Raw genomic sequence first — 19,436 nt, 5'->3', positions numbered from 1 at the left:
AGTAACTGAGACAAGTGCCAAGACCCGTGAAACCTGCAGATCCATGCTCAGCAGCAACCTTGTAACATGTAAGTGGCACTTTTTGATTTTACTTATTACTTTTTGAGGAGTAGGTGATGGACTCTAGAGCCTTAAGCATGCAAAGCGCGCGCGTGTGTGTGTGTGTGTGTGTGTGCGTGTGTGTGTGTGCGTGTGTGTGTGTGTGCGTGTGTGTGCGTGCGTGTGTGTGCGTGCGTGCGTGTGTGTGTGTGCGCGCGTGTGTGTGTGTGCGTGCGTGTGTGTGTGTGTGCGCGTGTGTGTGTGGAGAGAGAGAACGCCTATTTTTACTTATTTTGATAATTTCTGTATTCTACGCAACCCATACTAGTTGTAAGTCAAGGCTTACAGTAAAATTTCTTACTGCACATCCTCAACACATACTTCTTTTGGAGTACACTATTATCTTTCCATAAAAATGTTCATAAATAAAGCTTCCCACTCCACTCTCAACTACTCAAGAAGCTAAGCAGGATATAAAAAATGTCTGGACAATGTACTGAGACCCTACCTAAAAGATGAAACAAGACCTGAACCATCTCTTAAGACAAATAGGACCAAACACACTCTCCTGCTTGTCTGTTTCCTTAAAACACACAGGCTGGTTAGCATAGTTCACTAACAATGTATCCACCTGCATAGCATTCCACTTATGGCTCTACCGCTCCTGAGCCAGGACTGGCTGTGCAGGTCTGTAATCCCAGCACTCAAGAAGCAAGTTTACAACCTACCAAGGCTATACAGTGAGTTCAAAGCCGACCAAGGGAACTCAGCAGAAAGTTCACACTGTGAGGGTCCAGATGATCTGCAGTTCCTTTCTCAAGCACAAACCCTGACTGAGGTGTGACTACATGACTTCTGAGAGCTGCAGGCATGAGATAATGTCTAAGCAGGAACGCCCTCCAACACATACGAGACCACAAGAACAGAGAAGTGTGAAAGAGGAACTCAGAGACCAGGAGAAAGAAGTCTATCTTTAGTAAACAGCTGAACTGCCATAGGAGCAACTGTGGAAAACTGAACACTCTTCAAGTGCAGCCAGTCACAGTCCTGTGTCTGTCTACACTGCCCTCCTCTCCAGGACCCTGGGTTAGGCTGTGCTAGCTGAGCCATAAAAGAAAGAGAGAAAGAAAGAGAGAGAGAGAGAGAGAGAGAGAGAGAGAGAGAGAGAGAGAGAGAGAGAGAAATATCCTGTGATCTTTGTCCCTAGTACAAAACATTAACTACATTGCCTGCAATTCCCTGAGTGACAGGAGCACCTTATCTTTTTTGCTCACATCTGAGTTTAGATGATGAGAAGAGCAAGACACCAGGAGGCACTCAGCACTCTCAGCCCCACCCACAGCTTTAGAAAGAGCAGGAAGAGCCAGAGTTTAACTCTGCAAACACCAGTATTGACAGATTTGACACAGGAGGTGCTGAGAGGGTAGTGTGCTCTGACTAGAGATGGGAACTCCACCTACCCTTTAAAAAGGGCTTTCCAGAGCCACCTCGTCCTTCACAAGATACCCCTCAATTTTACCTATCAGTCATCAGAAGTGCATGATTTCCAGGAATGCGATCTGGGACTGTCTTGCCAAATTGAGCCTTTTACCTGCTAGAATTAGAGGAAACAGGATTGAACACAAAGGCAGGCTACCCAGAAGCCATGTGCACAAAAACCAGAGAAGTTGGCAGGGAGAAAGACAAAACTTTAGGAGGAGATGTACACTTTAATTCTGGATTCCAGGCTACAGAGATGAGAGTGTTGGCTGAACATTTCACTATGTCACATATAGAACAAAATGTTATCAATATTTTACCACTGCCCCAGTTCTGGACAGAGCTCTCAATATCCTGCACAAGATCTATTTATATTTAGCCTTACTGAATCTTAACCTTGTGGTCATCCTCCTGCCTCTCTACTCAAGTGTGCTGGAGTTACAAAGCATGTTGAATCACGATGGGCCCCCATGTTGGAGGCTGAAGGATGGAACCCTTTGGCCAGCTAGCCTATCTGAAATGGCCATGCCTGGCTTGTTCAGGGCGCTGGGGTCTTCTTAACTAGCCAACACTCACACCCTGTACATCTGGTTGTTTCATAGGAGCATGTGTGGGCTGGATGAGAGTGGTTCACATAGGCTCATGTATTTGAGTACTTAGGACGCACACTTGGTAGAACTGTTTGGAAAGGGTTAGGAAATGCAGCCTTGTTAGGTTGTGTCACTGGGGGTGGTGGTGATATTAATGGGGGTGTGGTTAATGCAGGTGGCTTTTGAAACCACACCCTTCCCAGTTAGCTCTGCCAAGATATAAGCTCTCAGCTACTGCTCCAGCACCAAGCCTGCCTGCCTACCGCCACGTTCCCTGCCAAGATGGTCACAGACCCACCCTCTGAAACTGTAAGCCCTCAAAACATTGAATTTTCTTAAAATGTATCTACTAAAATATATTTTACATATTCAGGGGCATAGTATAATTTGATACATGTTATCAATGAAGAATGGTTAAAGGTTAAATGAGGCAGCAAGCCCTTCCACTCATATAAATATTAGTCATTATTTTGGAGGGAGATTTTAATCTTGTTATTTTTAAATTTTCATAAAAATTGCTGAAAGATGATGTTTATCAAATATTGGGTGTGGTGGCACATACCTTTAATCCCAGCACTTGGGAGGCAGAGGCAGGCAGATTGCTGTGAGTTCGAGGCCAGCTTCAAGGTCTACAAAGTGAGTCCAGGACAGCCAAGGTTCACACAGAGAAACCCTATCTCAAAAAAACAAGAAAAAAGAAAGAAAGAAGCTAGGCAAAGTGGAGGTGCCTGAACTCATAGCACCTGGAAGGAAGGATAAGGCAGGTATATCATGAATCCAGGCCAATGTGGGCTGCACAGCAAAGCTGTCTCAAAAAACAAACAAGAGTTAGGGAGACCGCTCAGTGGGTTAGGGTTAGTTCTACTTGTCAACTTCTCTCAATGAAAAATTGTCTATATTAGGATGGCCTGTGGACACCTGCATACATTAAATAAATCTAAAAATAAAAAGTAAATTTTAAAAGTAGAATAGGATAACGGGCTGTGCGGTGTTAACAGCTGCTTTTGCTTCTGTAAATCCTGCCTATTGCTGTGGGGAGGGAATCAGGTGGTCTTTTTATTGTAGTAGGGCAGGAAAGTAAGTAAGGGAGTAAAAGCGTTCCTGCCCAGCGTGGACCCCATGGACAGCTGTAGCACACACCTTTCTGATGTCCACTTTTGACCTCCTTGACCCGCTTTCTGCTCAGCATGCTGTCAGCTCTAAGGCTGCTGTCCTTCTGCTGGTAGTAAGAATAAATTCATTTATTGTAAATTGAATTGTGTCTAAGTATTTGGTCTTTCCCAGTGGACGTGAATACTGCAGTTTTATCACAGCAATAGGAAGAAACTAGAACAGGCACATGAAAGGCATAAAGTTCATCTTGGAGAGCCCGAACTCCACATCAGACACTGTCCAGCGGACACCAGTGTCTACTGTGTCATCAGAAACCTCTGAACACTTAAGAAAAACCCATTTAATAATAGTGATGATGAGGAGGAGGAGGAGGAGGGAGAGGAGGAAACCAGAAATGAAGACACAGCAAAGATGAAGATTCACGAATGAGCAGCTATGTAAACAAGAGATAAGAACAGGGGGATGAGGGATGGGGGGACGGGGGGGACGGGTCACGACAACACGGTTCAGCGGCTAAGAACTAAGTAGTCTTCAGAGGAGCTGGGTTCAATTCCCAGCACTCATACGGTGGCTCACAACCACCTATGACACCTCCAGTCCCAAGAGATCCAATGAGCACTTCTGGCCTGAGGGTACTAGGCACACACATGATGCACACCCATACATGAAGACAAATACCCGCCTACACAGAGTGAATTGATTTTTAAAATAATGGACAGATGGAAAATTCAGCCAAGCTTGTCTGTCTAGCTAATTTTTCCTGGCCTCCTGGGCACTCTTTCCTCCTGGTTTTGAGGCAGGATCACCTGTGTAAAGGCTGACAATCTATTATCCTAAGAGACAGGCCAGAGACACTGTTGTGGCTGGTTCTTACAAAGAAACAGAGGGCAGAGGACTGAACGGCATCTCCAGTCTGTGGCTGGCTTCATAGAAGTGGGGTTTAGAAACAGGAGGATGAGAACAGTAGAGAGACTTACATCAGGGGGCCTTTGCCTCCTTTTCTTCAAAGGACTCAGCCAGCTAAGAGCTACACTTTGAAGCTCTGGGTTCTGTGTCCCCGTAGGAAAGGACTAGTTAACACACCAAAAGTCTTCAAACTGCCAGTGATTTTGTTGTCTCTCTTTGTCTGGGTGCAGCGCGACAAAACCTGAGTCCCTTGCTCATGGCCCTTAGCTCCTAGCGTGGGTCACTAGGCTTCTCCTGCACAGACACTCTTGGCTTGCCAGCCTCTATTCCTTAACAAGGCTTCACGGTACAAATATGAAGTTTGTACAAGCAGTACATACACCGAGGTGGTTAAGATGAAAGCGAGTACTTCTAATTCCTAATAAAAGTGTGTGTGCACACACATATCCCTGATAAAAATCAAAATTACAGATGCCAACAACTCAAGGTAATGTCACTTTTCAAGTATTCTGAAAGTATGATTAAGTTGTCTGGCCTTCTATACCCTTAACCACGGGGGTGGGGGGCGCTTTTGTATAATCAATTTTCCAGAATTTTATATTACGACACAACTCTAGTTAATTAACAGTTAACCTTTCAGATTTTTATATGTACTAACAATTGTAGTGGGCAAAGTAGTATATATCCATAATCCCAGCATCAGAGGCTGGAGAAAGGTCATAGCTTTGAGGCTAGTTTTGTCTATACAGCAAGATCCTGTCAAGAAAAACAGACGAACAAAGGAACAAGAAAGAATTGTACTTGGATGCTGTTAACTACGTTACGCTTTTTAACATATTAAGGTAAGCAGATCCCCACTATCAGTGGCACCTGGTTATCGTGGCTGGAACAGGTAGGTATCTCTATAATCGACAACAAAATACAATCATATAGAAACTGCAAGTTTAACCAAGGATTAAAAACAAGAGAAACTGTGTCAGTACTGACTCTGCCATGTTTCCAGTCCCTGGGCACATAGTGACAGTCTGCCCAGCACTTACTTTGTATTAGGCATTCTAAATAATCTAGAAAAGAAGTTCACAGGAGGATGTGCAGAATTTACACACAGATACAGATGTAGGCATTCTCTGCTTTTGGTACCTCAAGGAGTCTTGGTTTAGACCCAGAGCTGAGAATGGAGCACAATGATAGAACACAGAAGGCACAGCTTCAAAACAATCCACAAGGCTAAGGATTGGTCAGTCAAAACATGAGCTACTGAAAAGCCAACTGGGAAGTGGGTCTTTCTTATACCAGATGAAGAGGAGGGTTGTAAAGTCCTATCAACAGGAACTAGGGAGGCCGAATAACACTCTGTGGCTGTCTCTCCAAGGCTTATTCTTGGGGTTCTAAGTGAGCTCAGTGACCCCACAATCCTCGCAAGGTATACAAGACGTGGGTGGCCTAAGCTGTGCTGATCATCAGTAAGAGCAAATTATTATGTCAACTCTTCAAAAAGTTTTTGAAGAAACCAACTACAATACAAATTCTATTCCGAAGCGTGGGCCACTCAATCACATGAGTTAATGTCAGTTAGCAACAGACTGCGTATATACCATGCAGTGTGGCTTTACTCAATGCTGTGCCCATCACAGCTGTGTTGGGCTATACCCTATTACTGGCATTAAACTTTAGAGAAAACATACAGAATTTTGCCCAACATCTTGTTTTGGTATTTATCCAAAGGAACATGACCCACTAGAGAGGTAGAGACCTTTTTAAAGATATTTATTATTTATTTGTGTTTGTGTCTATGCAATATATGCACAGGTGGCCTTGGGTCAGAGGAAAGTGTGAAATCCTCTACAACTGAAATTGCAGGATCATGCAAAGCTGCCCAATATGGATGCCAGGAACCAAACTCAGGTCCTCTCAAGTACAGCAACTGCTCTTAACTACTGAGCCGTCTCTCTAGCCATGAATAACTTTTTTGAGAGAAGCTCTCATTCTGTAGCTGAGCCTAGCCTCAAAGTCAAAGAAATCCTCCTGTCCCAAGTGCTGGGATCCTCCCTAAGGTACTGGGATTAAAGACAAGCACCACTATGCCTAATTGGTGGTATTAAATATCTATAAAATCTGAACAACTACCTCCAAGTATACTGTGTGGTGGGGAAATATACGCCTTCAGGGACAATATTCCTACCAGCATTTGGGAGATAGAGGCAAGAGGATCCAAGCTCAAGGCCATCCTGAGTCACCCTTTCTCAAAAAAGAAAAACAGACTGACAGAGGCAGTCAACTGACTCTGATAGAACACAAAACTGAATCAGACATACAAAATTTTAAGCATAACTCCTTACAAGGAACAGGCTGATTCTGCCTCTTAGGGTAGACAGAACTCCTTGTGCACAACTGAGTAATTCCTGTTAAGAGGTCCAAATGGTTTCAAAGAGACGCCTAATGGGATTGTTTTCCCTGTTATTTATAAGTCAATACAGCCCATGCTCCAGGATCTACGCTGGTTATTTAGATTCTGCTCAGTTAGCTGATTACAAGAACTTCAGCACAGGCTTTCCATGAGCCTGGGAGGGAGAACCTAGCTCTTACAACCTGAAGGAAGCAGTTAATGATGGAAAAGGACTTAAGTATCTTTTCTTTCCCATTACCCAGACTCTACCTTCTTGACTGACAGCCCAGACATGCTGGGTCACAGTGTGATCCAGAAGTCATGCAGGGTACTGCCGTGGCACCAGGAGACCACAGGCAACCATGGCGATTAAAGCAAGCTTGATATTTCTATTCATTACTAGATTACCAAGGATTTGGTAATCAGCAAAATGAACTTGGAGTAGCTAATGAGTGACAGGAAGAATCCCCAGAATTTCCATTTTTCACCTTTTAAGACTTGCAGAGCTGGAGCCAGTGAAATGTCTCAGAAAGCAAAGGAACTTACTACCAACTAAACAGAAAGATACTGAGCTCCATCCATAGGGCTCACATGGTAGGAAGCAAGTTGTCGTCTGGGCTGTACATGTTCAATTTGGGTATTCAGATGTGTAACTCCCACCTCTATATTGTATGTATGTATGTATGTATACACACACACACACACACACACACACACACGTTTTAAGATGATTTGGAAGAATAAGATAGGCATCATGATATTACCCACTTGTAAGCTGAGGCAGGAGATTCACAAGTTTGAGACCAGTCTAGGCTATATAATAATTTCCAAGCCAATAAAACAACATAGTTGAGAAAACGATAGGACATTAAAAGGCTGGGGTTGGAAAGATAGGAAGAACTGAAGACTCAAGTCACCCCATGATAATACTCAAGTCACCCCATGATAATAAGAGTCAGACAGGCAAGCATCCACATCTGGATGTGAAGATATCCAGAGTGGAAATACCCACTACTCTATGTAAACTACCCTAAACTAGCTCCTCAGCAGGACAAATTGTGAGACTCAGTCATTATTCTGCTGTAAAGAGACACCATGACCAAGGCAACTCATAAAAGAAAGCATTTCATTGCGGCTTGATTGGTTTCAGACGGTCAGTCCACTGCCATGGCAGGGAGCATGGTGGCAAGGATGGTCCTAGAACAGAAGCTAAGAGCTACATCCTGATCCGAAAGCAGAGAGGAACAGAGGAGAGCCGGAGACTGGGCCAGCGACACACCTCCTCCACGGACCCCCTCCTAATACTCCTCAAATACTGCCACTCCCTGGTGACATCAAATATATGAGCCTATGGAGGCAGTTCTTATTCAAAGCATCACAAGCACACTGTACTAGCTTTCGCAATAGTTATTTTGCCAAAATACCTTGTCTCTTCATTTCAATAGCCTCGAGTGGAGAAACAACAGAAAAGAGGTACCAGTTACTCAAGGGCATTCCTCTCACACCTGGCACGCAAAGGGAGTTCCTAGTCTCTCCAGGACCAATTCGGTTCAGAAGAGAACTATAAAAGTTTGGCTGGGCTAGAAGGAATGGAAATCATTCAGTTGCCAATTCCAAAATTTAAGCCACTCTCATCACTGTTATGTGTTGTGTGCCAGAAGCACTCATGAAAAGCCAAAGGGAACTAGCTCTGTGTCCTTGCACAGGGGCAGGCTTGACAAAGTCTGGGGCAGGACAGGGCCAGAGGGCCTCAAGGGAGTTAAAGTTTCAGTTCCTGGAAACAAGACATTCCCTCTGAAGAAGACTGGGGCTATAGTCTCAGGGACACTGAGTTCTCAAGATATCCTGTATCTTGGTGCAACACGGCTTAATTAGCTGCCAGATGACAGTCATCCCACTGTGTAATCGCTTTCTGCTAACTGTCCCACCTTCCCCATGAGTAACGTATGTACGATTGTTCTTTGCCGGGCCTGGTGCTGCAATCCCCATACTTCCTGGGGCAGAGGCATGTGGATCTCTGTGAATTTGAGGCCAGCCTGGTCTGGCTCCAGGACACCCAAAACCACTACACAGAGAAACCCTGTCTTGAAAAAAAAAAAAAAAGATGTTGTTGTTCTTAATAAACTTGGTTGGCATAAACCCCCAGCCTGCAACATCCCTGTGTTCTTTACTTCTCAATGTCTTCACCTTCCCTCTCAGGAACCTGTCACTGGAAAACAAGCTGCTGACCGAGATCAGGCATGTAGAATTTAAGCACACAGACTTGTCAGGGTTCATGCAGTTGGTCTTTGGTGGTATAGTGAACAGTAAATTTCCGTCATGATGCCTAGCCCAAGCTGGTCTAGAACTAATTACGTAGCAGAGGCTGACCTCGTACTTGTGACCAACAGACCTCAGTGTAAGAGTCCTGGTGCTACTGGCCCATGCCAACACGGCCAGCTAAAAGAACAAAAGCCAAAGACCGTGCGTGCTTGCGGTGTTTCGCGACAAGGTCTTACTCTGTAGCTCTGGTTAGCATTAACCTGGAACTCGCACTATAGACCAGTCTGGCCTTAAACTCAGAGCTCAACCTGACTCTGCCTCCCAAGTAGTGGGATTAGAGGTGTGCATGGTCATATGGTAGAGCAACATATCACATTCAAACCTTAACAATTAGGCAAAAAGCTGCACATGAAGAAATGTTTAGGCTCAGATGGCTTCAGTATTCACATGAAACCTTTAAAGGTTTAAATTAAACTCTAACAGGATGTACTATAAAACACAAGAAAAAAACCCACCTGGACGAATTCTCTGAAGCCAATAGTATCATGTACAAAATGAAGACCATCTCTCACAAATACAGATATAAAAACCCCTCAAGAAATATTAATGCAGCTGGGTGAGGTGACACATGCCTATAATCCCAGCACTTGGGAAGGCAGAGGCAGGCAGATCTCTATGAATTCTAGGACAGCCACGGCTACACAGAGAAACCCACTCTCAAAAAACAAAACAACAACAAAAACAAATGGCAAAACATAAGTTTGAGCTGGGCCTGGTGGCTCTAACTTGGAAGATGGAGGCAGGAGGATCATCCTAAACTGTATTGTGAGTTTAAGGCCAGCCCCCACTACATGCCACCTTTTCTCAAAAATAAATAAGTAAACTACTTTGGCTAGGTTAATAATAAACACGAGATTAATAATAAAACTAGCAAGTGTGGTAACATATGCCTCTATTCTTACCACTCTAAATACAGAATCAGGAAGCTCCCTCTTGAGGATATTCTGTGCTATACAGCAAGCCATTATTATGTCAAGAAAACAATGAATGAAAAAGGAAAAACAGCTAATGCATTTCTATATCATTAAGTCAGAAACTAGAACTTATTCCATCCAAAGACAACATTAAGGAACCAGGAACAGTGGCCCACATCTAATCCCAGTGCTCAGGAAGCAGGGGCATCCTGGTCTACATACTGAGTCCAGGACAGCCAGAGACTCTTAAGTCAACAAAGAAACGAAAAACCACCAACAAAATCTTGCAGAAGACCCAAGCTCCTAGCACCCTTACCAGGCAGCTCATAACCACCTTCAATTCCAGCTCCAGGGGATCTGATGCCCTCTACCAGACTCCAAGGGCACCTGCGTTCACATAAATATACCTTTCCTTACAACCTTTTTAAAGCCTTACTACATTAGTAACAACTAAAACCACCAATCACATTGACATAAGTGTTATGAACAGACTGCCTACAGCAATCTAAATTAACTCTAAGTAACTAGCAAGGTCAATCAAAATTGTTCAAATTATTTTATCTCATTGTTCCTCTTTTTTAAAAAAAACCAGGGTGTGGGGGGGGGGGGGAAACCTGGGCTGGAGATGGCTCAGTGGTTAAGAGCAGTGTCTGCTCTTCCAGAGGTCCTGAGTTCAATTCCCAGCAACTACACAGTGGCTCACAACCATCTATAATGTGATCTGATGTCCTCTTCTGGCACACAGGTGTACATGCAGGCAGAACACTCATATACAAATAAATATTTTTAAATCAATCATTTCATTTGAAGCAACATTTGATTTCTAATTCAACCTGATTCTCCCAATTGATACACTTTATTTTGTATGTAAATAAAAAGCTTAGTTTAGCCTCATCTGTAATTTTTTGGTCTAAAACTGGCTAAGGACCCAAGGCAGAAAATAGCATAGCTCAAAGATAGTTTTCACTCCTTTAGATCCATTTGTTGGCTAGTTCTAACCTCACTGGAGAGGCACACCTCTCTAGGCCGGCCCTAACCACACCCTCCATTGCAAGCTCATTTAGCACACTGTTAGAACCCACTGTCCCTCCCTACATCATTAGCATGACTGTGGCCATTTTTGTTTCAGGACCATCAGCAATAGCTGCTGACAATGCCCTGACCATCCTGCGACACTTTCCACCCAAGTATGAGTCAACTGTTGGCTTTGCCATAATAAGCTGACTCTGGAAAGCGTCCGGGGTCACAGTCTCAACTACAGAGTCTGTGTTTTTGATCGATCAGTCTTTAAGTGTGAGTTCAATAAACCATCCATATATGACTGAGATAGATGTCTCAGTGGTTTGTGTGGCTATCCCTGGACCCTAAAAGAATTTTAAGCACTGCTCCTCTCGCGACCCCGTAATTACTGGTCCTGCTGGACGGGACACATTAGCAGAAGAGGCTTTCTAACAAAGCGTTATGCTCATGGCCTGGAACCCCAGAGATCAGTGACCACTGAAAGGCAAGGCCTGGACCCAGGTAACATACCTGCAGAAGCTGTGGGAAGCTGAAGCTATTGCCCTCGCTAAGATGGCGCCTGGCAACATGCCAGGCAAAATGACTTGCAATTCTGCTCCTGGTAAACAAGTCCTTATTTGGGTTGTGGGCCATGCTTTGCTCTGACGTATGCATCCCGCCTTGTCGGGAACCAATTGGAGCTACCGACATAAGGGCTGCTGATTGGATGAGGCATAGCATATTAGCGGGGATCCGGGGTTGGAAAAAAAAAAAGAAGCTTGCTGAAAGAATTCCTGAATAAACCGCCTGGAGAAGAACGCTCGGGTCTTGTCCTTATTTTCCGCTAGTCGGAAGGGTCGCGACAAGAAGCCACAGGCCCATTAGCAGAAGAAGCTTTCTAACAAAGCGTTATGCTCATGGCCTGGAACCCCAGAGATCAGTGACCACTGAAAGGCAAGGCCTGGACCCAGGTAACATACCTGCAGAAGCCACAGGCCCGTCAGTGTTCGGAGCCAGCCCAGGGTCATTCAAGGCTAAAAGAGTTTACTGGCTATAGAAAGATACTGATGCCCCGTTCCAAAGCTAACTTCCTCCTTTCAGCCCCTGCAGATGTTGTTTAGCAGGTTAGCTCGGGACTTTCCGAGAGATAGTTAGCTAAGATAAGATAGAAACTGTTCCGAGACAAACCACAGGATGCTCCCCTGATGGTATCATCTGGAGACATTCTCTTGGGCCCCTCCTACTGCTTAGTTCCTGCCTCCACCCCATATAAGCTTCTGCTTTTGATTCAATAAACGGACCTTGGTAGGAACGCTACTTGGTCTCGCCTCTTTCTTTCCGGTCTCATCCCTCAGGTATGGCTCCCCTCGTGACCCCGTAATTACTGGTCCTGCTGGACGGGACAAGTGGCACCCAGAGACCCTTCGTTGGCAACAGTTCGAACCGCCACAGTCAAGTTTCTCGCCGAGGTCAAACTGAAAGTACCTCCGATTGTCTCCGGTGCGGGCCTGCCGCTCACAAGACCTCTCCACACTTAGGTAAGTGTTCATCTCTGTCAATACGATGGGTAAAAGTCTCTCAAAGGAGGCGCAATTTATTCGCCATCTTAAAAGCTGTCTCAGGGAAAGAGGAGTTAGAGTTAAGAAGAAAGACCTTGTACATTTTTTCTTATTTGTTTCCCAAGTCTGTCCCTGGTTTGTCATTGATGGTCCTAATATTAATCCTGACCATTGGGACCGTGTTCATCAAGAGTTAAGATTCCTATTCTTCCCAACATGGTCCTGAGACTGTTCCTCTTCAAACTTTTAATTACTGGACTTTAGTTAAAGATCTTATCTCTTCTGATACCCCTGACATTTCTTCCATGGTTGCTTCAGCTGAGGCCTTCATTCAGCCCTTATCTCGTTCCGCCTCCTTGGCCTCCCTGGAGTCGCTCGGCTCCAAGCTGTTATAGCCCCTAAAATCCCCCTGCCCCTCTGTTGTCGTAGGCATGGGGGATGACCCTCCCCCCTCCAATAAGCCTTTATATCCTTCCCTGTCCAAGCTCTCTTTAGCAGATGATGCTCCCACAGACCAGGGCCCTGCAACCCAGGCTTACCCTGTTGTTAAGACAGTCCCCACCTCCGATGATTTAAGCCCCTCTGAGGAAGCTATCTTAGAGGAAGAGGCCGCCAAGTACCATAACCCAGGTTGGCTGCCCCTTTCCTGCCGCCCCCTTATCGGCCCCCTCCCTTTATTGCCCCCGCTCTTCAGCCTCACCTTCCTGGTAAATCCTCCTTACATTTGGCTAAACGCAACTTAAAGGTACAGATTCAAGACCTTAAAGAGGTTCTTACTCTTCAAAAGGAATGCTCTGAACTTTCTATGGAGGTCCAATCCCTCCAAGATGCCCTCCGAAAAGCTCTTCTACTGCCCTCCCCCATGACAGGGGCCACAATTCAGCGTCCCAAGGCCCCCTCTAAAAAACGCCCTATGCTAGCATTTCCTGTGATGACCCAGCTTCAAGCCAATTCCAACGAGTCTTCCGGCGCCGAGGCCTCTACTGAGGATTCTCCGCCACAAGGTAACAACAGGGCCGATGACTTTGAAGATACTGATGGTCATGGCTCAGATGATGAGCAACAGGGGGGCTCTGACCCTTCCCCTTCAGACCCTAACCCAACTTTTAAGCCCCTAAAATTCAAGATCCTAAAGGAACTCCATAGTGCAGTTAAAAACTATGGGCCCTTTTACTCTTTCTCTGCTTGATTCTCTTGCCCCCGAGGGCTACCTCGTCCCAGGGGAGTGGCTCAAACTTGGCCAATCAGTCCTCCAGCATGGACAATATTTACTCTGGAAGGCTGATTTCATGGACCGCTGTCAGGAAACAGCAAAAAATAATCAAAGAAAGTCCACTTCCTCTTCCTGGACTTTTGATAAATTAATGGAGCAGGGCCGCTGTTCTTCAGAAACAAAGCAAGCGGCATTGCCTCCCGGGCTTCTAGCCCAAGTTAAAAATGCAGCCTTGGGGGCATGGTGCGCTCTACCAGGGAAAGGCTCTCTTACCACCCCATTAACCAAAGTAGTTCAGGGCCCCCATGAACCTGACAGTGATTTCATTGCACGTCTACTTGAGACCGAAGAGAGGGTCTTGGGGCCAGACGAATCTGAAAATAAGCTTTTAAAACAGCTTGCTTATGAAAATGCTAATGGTGCCTGTAAAACCGCCTTGCGCGGCCATACAAGGGGTAAGGACATTAATGATTATATCAGACTCTGTGTTGATGTTGACCCCTTTGCCCATAAAGTATCCCAAAGTGTACATCTGGCAATAGGAGCCGCCCTCCAGGCGGCCCATTCTGGCCCCAAAATTTCCTTGCCCTAGACAAAAATCACAGATCAACAGCGGATTGCTTATGGCCCACTACAACCTCTCAGACTTATGCCCAAGCCTTATGGAAAGATCCACTCACTTCTCCGTGGCAGGGTCCCGACCCTATTCTTATCTGGGGACAGGGGCATGCCTGTGTCTATGACTCAATGGAGGGGAATGCCCGTTGGCTACCTGAGCGCCTAATTAAACAGATTGATTCACCCAGGGAAGAACGCCCTGAGGAAAGGCTTTAATTGTGCTATGACGTCATTCAGCCTTTTCCTGCTCCTGGCCTGCCTCGGACGTGCAGCCTAGTCTGCCGCATATCAGATGTACAACTGTACCTGGGTAATTATGAATGGGGCAGGGGACATCGTTAACTACTCTTCCCCCTACCACTCATCAAACACCCTGGCCTACTTTAGAAGTGGATTTATGTATGCTGGCCTTGGGAGCCAGTGAGGCCTGGGGAACCCCCCCCCCCCATTATACGCCACAGAAACAGCCAGTGGACGCCAATACCCAGTATAGGCTAGAAGGCTGTGGCAACAAATGGGCCAGGACCCTATTACACATGACTCCCATCTATGTATGCCCAGGTACTCACAGAGATCGGTCCCTCGGACATGAGTGTGGCTTTTCCAATGATTTCTTTTGTGCCTCCTGGACCTGTGAGACCACGGGAGATACCTATTGGAATCCCTCGTCTTCCTGGGATTATATAACTGTTAAAAGATCCCACTCCAAACAATTTCGATCCTCCAGAGTCCGATACTGAGCGGTGCAATAAAAAATGGGTGTAACCCCCTTGTGATTACCTTTACTGACAAAGGAAAGCAAGCCACATGGGAGGATCGAGGCCTAGAATGGGGACTTAGGCTATATGTATCTGGATATGATCCTGGCCTTACTTTTAAAATTAAACTAATGAAGACCATTCCCAATTCAAAATCAATGGCCATTGGCCCAAATCAGGTCTTACAGAACCAGCGGTCTGATATGGATGCACGCCACCCAACAGCCACTGTTACACCCCACACCACCCTGTTTCAACCCACCATACCTCCCAGTCCCTCACCTTCTATTAATATTATCCTGAGCATGGTTAATGAATCCTGGTCTGCCCTGCACTCTGTTCGTCCCAACTTTGCAGATGATTGTTGGTTATGTTACCATACTTCCCCCTATCCCTTTTTAGGAGGGCATTGCTATCCTTGGCAATCTTACTGTTACTAACGACTCTTCCCTGGTTGGTTGGAACCCGGAGGCCAAGGAAGGCATGACCCTGGCCCAGGTTTCAGGCCTGGGGCTCTGCATCAGGGGACCCAGGATGCGTTTACCCTCCATTATTTCCCCTTTGTGTAATCAGACCCTTGAGGTCAATGGCGGCTCCACCTACCCAAACGATACCTATTTGGCATGTTCCACTGGCCCAACCCCGTTTATTGTGGTACAGTCCTTCTTACTCCAGCATGATTTCTGTGTGCTTGTTCAACTACTCCCTCGATTAACAGTTTATTCTACAGATGAGTTTCTCCACTTCTGGACTCCTCCGGGTATACCGTCCAGGGTCAAGCGCGAGCCTATTACGGCCGCAACCATCGCCGTCCTGCTGGGGCTCGGAACCATAGGGGCTGGGACAGGCATCTCCTCCCTGGTGCTCTCCAACCAAAACTACCATAAACTTAGTGCAGCCATAGATCAAGATATTGTTGAAATGCAGACTGCTATGGCTGCCTTAAAAGAGTCCCTCTCCTCCCTCGCGGAGGTGGTTCTCCAGAATAGGAGTGGCTTGGATTTGCTGTTTTTACAACAGGGAGGATTATGTGCAGCACTCAAAGAAGAATGCTGTTTCTATACTGATAAAACCGGGATTGTAGATGATAGCATGAGGAAGGTCAGAGAAACTCTAGAAAATCGCAAATGGGAGCGAAATAGAGCTGAATCCTGGTATAAAAATTGGTTTTCTGCTTCCCTTCTTCTAACTACCCTCCTCCCTTCGCTGCTGGGGCCTCTTATAGGGTTCTTGCTACTAATTGCTTTTGGACCGTGGGCTTTCAGAAAGATTACTGACTTTGTCAAATGCCAGGTAGACTCTGCCATACAGGGACCCACCCATGTGGAAGTTCATTACCATAGGCTCGAACAACTCGACCCCGAAGTGGATGACCATGCCGCCTCTGATAATGCGGCTAAAAAGGGCCTTGATTTCAACAAGCTGAAACCTAAGGGCTTGAGTCAATTGTTCATTTGAGAGGGTGCGAGGCTAAGCACTGCAGAGACATGCCAGGCACCTCGGTAGGTCTCTAAGGAGCACGACTGACTGCATACAGGATGACGAGCATAAAGGATGTTACTATCCTTTCCCTGTCCTCCGCAAACGCGTCTGGGAGGTTGGGGACATGTGTGACCCAAAAAAATGGCCACGCATTGACCTCTGAACGCAATGCCCATCTCGAGGGGGATCAGGCCTCTTCTCTTTCTCTCTCTGCTTCTACTTAATAAAGAAGGGGGAGATGTTCGGAGCCAGCCCGGGGTCATTTAAGGCTAAAGAGTTTACTGGCTATGGAAAGATACTGATGCCCCGTTCCAAAGCTAACTTCCTCCTTTCAGCCCCTGCAGATGTTGTTTAGCAGGTTAGCTAACTTCTTCCTTTCAGCCCCTGCAGATGTTGGTTAGCAGGTTAGCTCGGGACTTTCCGAGAGATAGTTAGCTAAGAAGATAGAAACTGTTCTGAGAAAAACCACAGGATGCTCCCCTGATGGTATCATCTGGAGACATTCTCTTGGGCCCCTCCTACTGCTTAGTTCCTGCCTCCACCCCATATAAGCTTCTGCTTTTGATTCAATAAACGGACCTTGATAGGAACACTACTTGGTCTCACCTCTTTCTTTCCAGTCTCATCCCTCAGGTATGGCTCCCCTCGTGACCCCGTAATTACTGGTCCTGCTGGATGGGACACACTGGCAGAAGAGGCTTTCTAACAAAGCGTTATGCTCATGGCCTGGAACCTCAGAGATCAGTGACCACTGAAAGGCAAGGCCTGGACCCAGGTAACATACCTGCAGAAGCCACAGGCCCGTTAGCAGAGGAGGCTTTCTGACAAAGCGTTATGCTCATGCCCTGGAACCCCAAGATCAGTGACCACTGAAAGGCAAGGCCTGGACCCAGGTAACATACCTGCAGAAGCCACAGGCCCGTTAGCAGAAGAGGCTTTCTAACAAAGTGTTATGCTCATGGCCTGGAACCCCAGAGATCAGTGACCACTGAAAGGCAAGGCCTGGTCCCAGGTAACATACCTGCAGAAGCCACAGGCCCGTTAGCAGAAGAGGCTTTCTAACAAAGCGTTATGCTCATGGCCTGGAACCCCAGAGATCAGTGACCACTGAAAGGCATGATTCAACAGCTAAAGAGTTCTTGCGGTCTTGGAAGATGGCCTGAGTTCAGGTCCCAGCTCGGTACATACAACTGCCTGTAACTCCACTTCCAGGGAACCCTTCTGGGCTCCACACTCCAAACACACAAAGTCACTTACATGTGGGCAAAATATGTATGCTCATAAAACAAAGCAAATCTTCAAAGAACATTTAAAAATAATAAACAGTCCCTGGTACTACATTCCTATCAAGAGTAAGAGCTAGCCTCTGCCTCGACAACTTTAATTTACCACCTGACATAGTATCTACGAGGGCAGTAATCTGTCCCAGAGTCCCATCTCCAACAGTGCCAAAATTATAAAAATAAAATGAAGTGAAAAGAAAATTTTAAAATAATCCTCTAGCCCCTATTTCACAAAGGCAAAAATAATAATAATTGTTAAGTACCATATCAACAGCATTCTTTCTTAAGCTTTGTCATCAAATCTAGGGTACCATCGTTCTGTAGGGGGTTAGTTTGGTTTTGGGGGGAGGGGTTGAGTCTTTCATTAAATAGTATTGGCTAAACTGGAATTTGCTATGTAGACCAGGTTAGCCTTGAACTCAAGACATCTGCCTGCCTTGGTCTCCCACATGCTGGAATTACAGGCATGCAAATCATACCAGGCCAAGTTTTGTAGGTTTAACAGTGCTGGTTCGATAATATTCTTTATTCCAAAATAAATCACTCCACGGTATAATGTGAAATCATTCAGTAGTGTGACTTTTAAAAGTGGCGGTCTCATCTGTAAATAAAATTTTACCTTTTAGTCTCTTCCACGAGGAGTATGTTCACGCACTTGATCCTAAGAAAAGCAAGGAACATTTTTAAGATTAAAATCTACTTTCCTTAAAGTGGTAATGAGAACATACTAAATCTACTGAATTGGTATTAGGTGTGCCAAAAACGAAACTACCCGAAGAACCAAGCTAGTCTCAAAACATTCCCTGCAACTAGAACCCAAGCGCGCTCCTCCAAGTCCACTATTGTCCTATAATTCCAAAGCAAGAACAGTTCTTTAGCAATTTTATTGGATTGATAAAAGAGAACTTGACTGGAGCTGAAGTGAGCAGTAACTACGACCTTAGCATACCTGCATTTTAACAAGAAGCAAACTTAAGATTCCCCTTAAACAACACATTTAGCAGACAACTTAAATCCCCACCCAAGTTCTGTAGCTGGCCTACTGAATGCACGCCAAGCTCATGCACTTCACCTGTTTTTCCATTTTTCTAGGAAGGTCCTCAAAAGTATCACAAATGCAAACTGCTTCCGAGATGCTGTGGGCCGCGGCGCTCACCCAGGCCTGGGCGCTTGAGGGCGGAGCGCACGGCAACGCCGCCTGGTCGCAGGGGCGGGTGCGCGGCGGAAAGCGAGCCAGAAAGGAACCGAAGAGCAAAACAAAGCTCCGCTTCTGCGTCCTAGACGGGAAGGACGGCGTAGCGGCAACAAGCCCGCCTGCTGGCCACCTCCGGCCGACAACCGCAGCCGCGCCCGACCCTACCGCGCTGCGAGCGCAGCTGCGCCGGGACCCCAGCCACGCGCCCCGACCCGCGAGCGCAGAACAAAAGTCGCTGGGCGGCCGCCCTGCGGTCCCGCGGGTGCTCGCTCGCCCAGAGCTCAGACCGAGGCCTCCGCCGAGCGCGGACCCGGCGGAGCTTCGGTGGCGGCCTGGGTCTGGGCGGATCCAGCTGGCTCCGCGCTCCGCCCACGGGCGCCGACGCCACGGCCCGGGTCCTAGTGCCGGACGGGCAGCTGCTCCTTCTGAAGTCTGAGAGGAGAGAGAAGCCTGGCCCTGCACCAGGAATTTGCAGAGAATCACCTGGAATGAAAAGCCGAGCTCTGGCGGAAATATTCCGGATTCGGTCGGTTTGGATGGGGCTGAAACTGCATTTCAGAAAAGTTGCAATTCTGTGAAT

At 46.4% G+C, this 19,436-nt stretch overlaps 1 protein-coding gene across 1 annotated transcript in view; it reads right to left on the bottom strand.

The window, feature by feature from the left end:
- The window catches only part of Resf1 (retroelement silencing factor 1), a 28,756-nt gene extending 9,569 nt beyond the window's left edge, over positions 1-19,187 (bottom strand). The window contains exons 1-2 of the mRNA XM_051155631.1: positions 18,734-19,187; positions 18,281-18,322 (exon numbers count right to left, since the gene is read on the bottom strand). The gene's annotated coding sequence lies outside the window, so the exon portion shown is untranslated. The remainder of the gene's footprint in view (positions 1-18,280; positions 18,323-18,733) is intronic.
- Between the last annotated feature and the right edge of the window lie 249 nt (positions 19,188-19,436).

This window comes from Acomys russatus, chromosome 13 (assembly GCF_903995435.1).
Source record: "Acomys russatus chromosome 13, mAcoRus1.1, whole genome shotgun sequence".
NCBI lineage: Eukaryota > Metazoa > Chordata > Mammalia > Rodentia > Muridae > Acomys > Acomys russatus.
The sequence above is the reverse complement of the archived record's forward strand: the minus strand, read 5'-3'. Positions and strand labels throughout refer to the sequence as shown.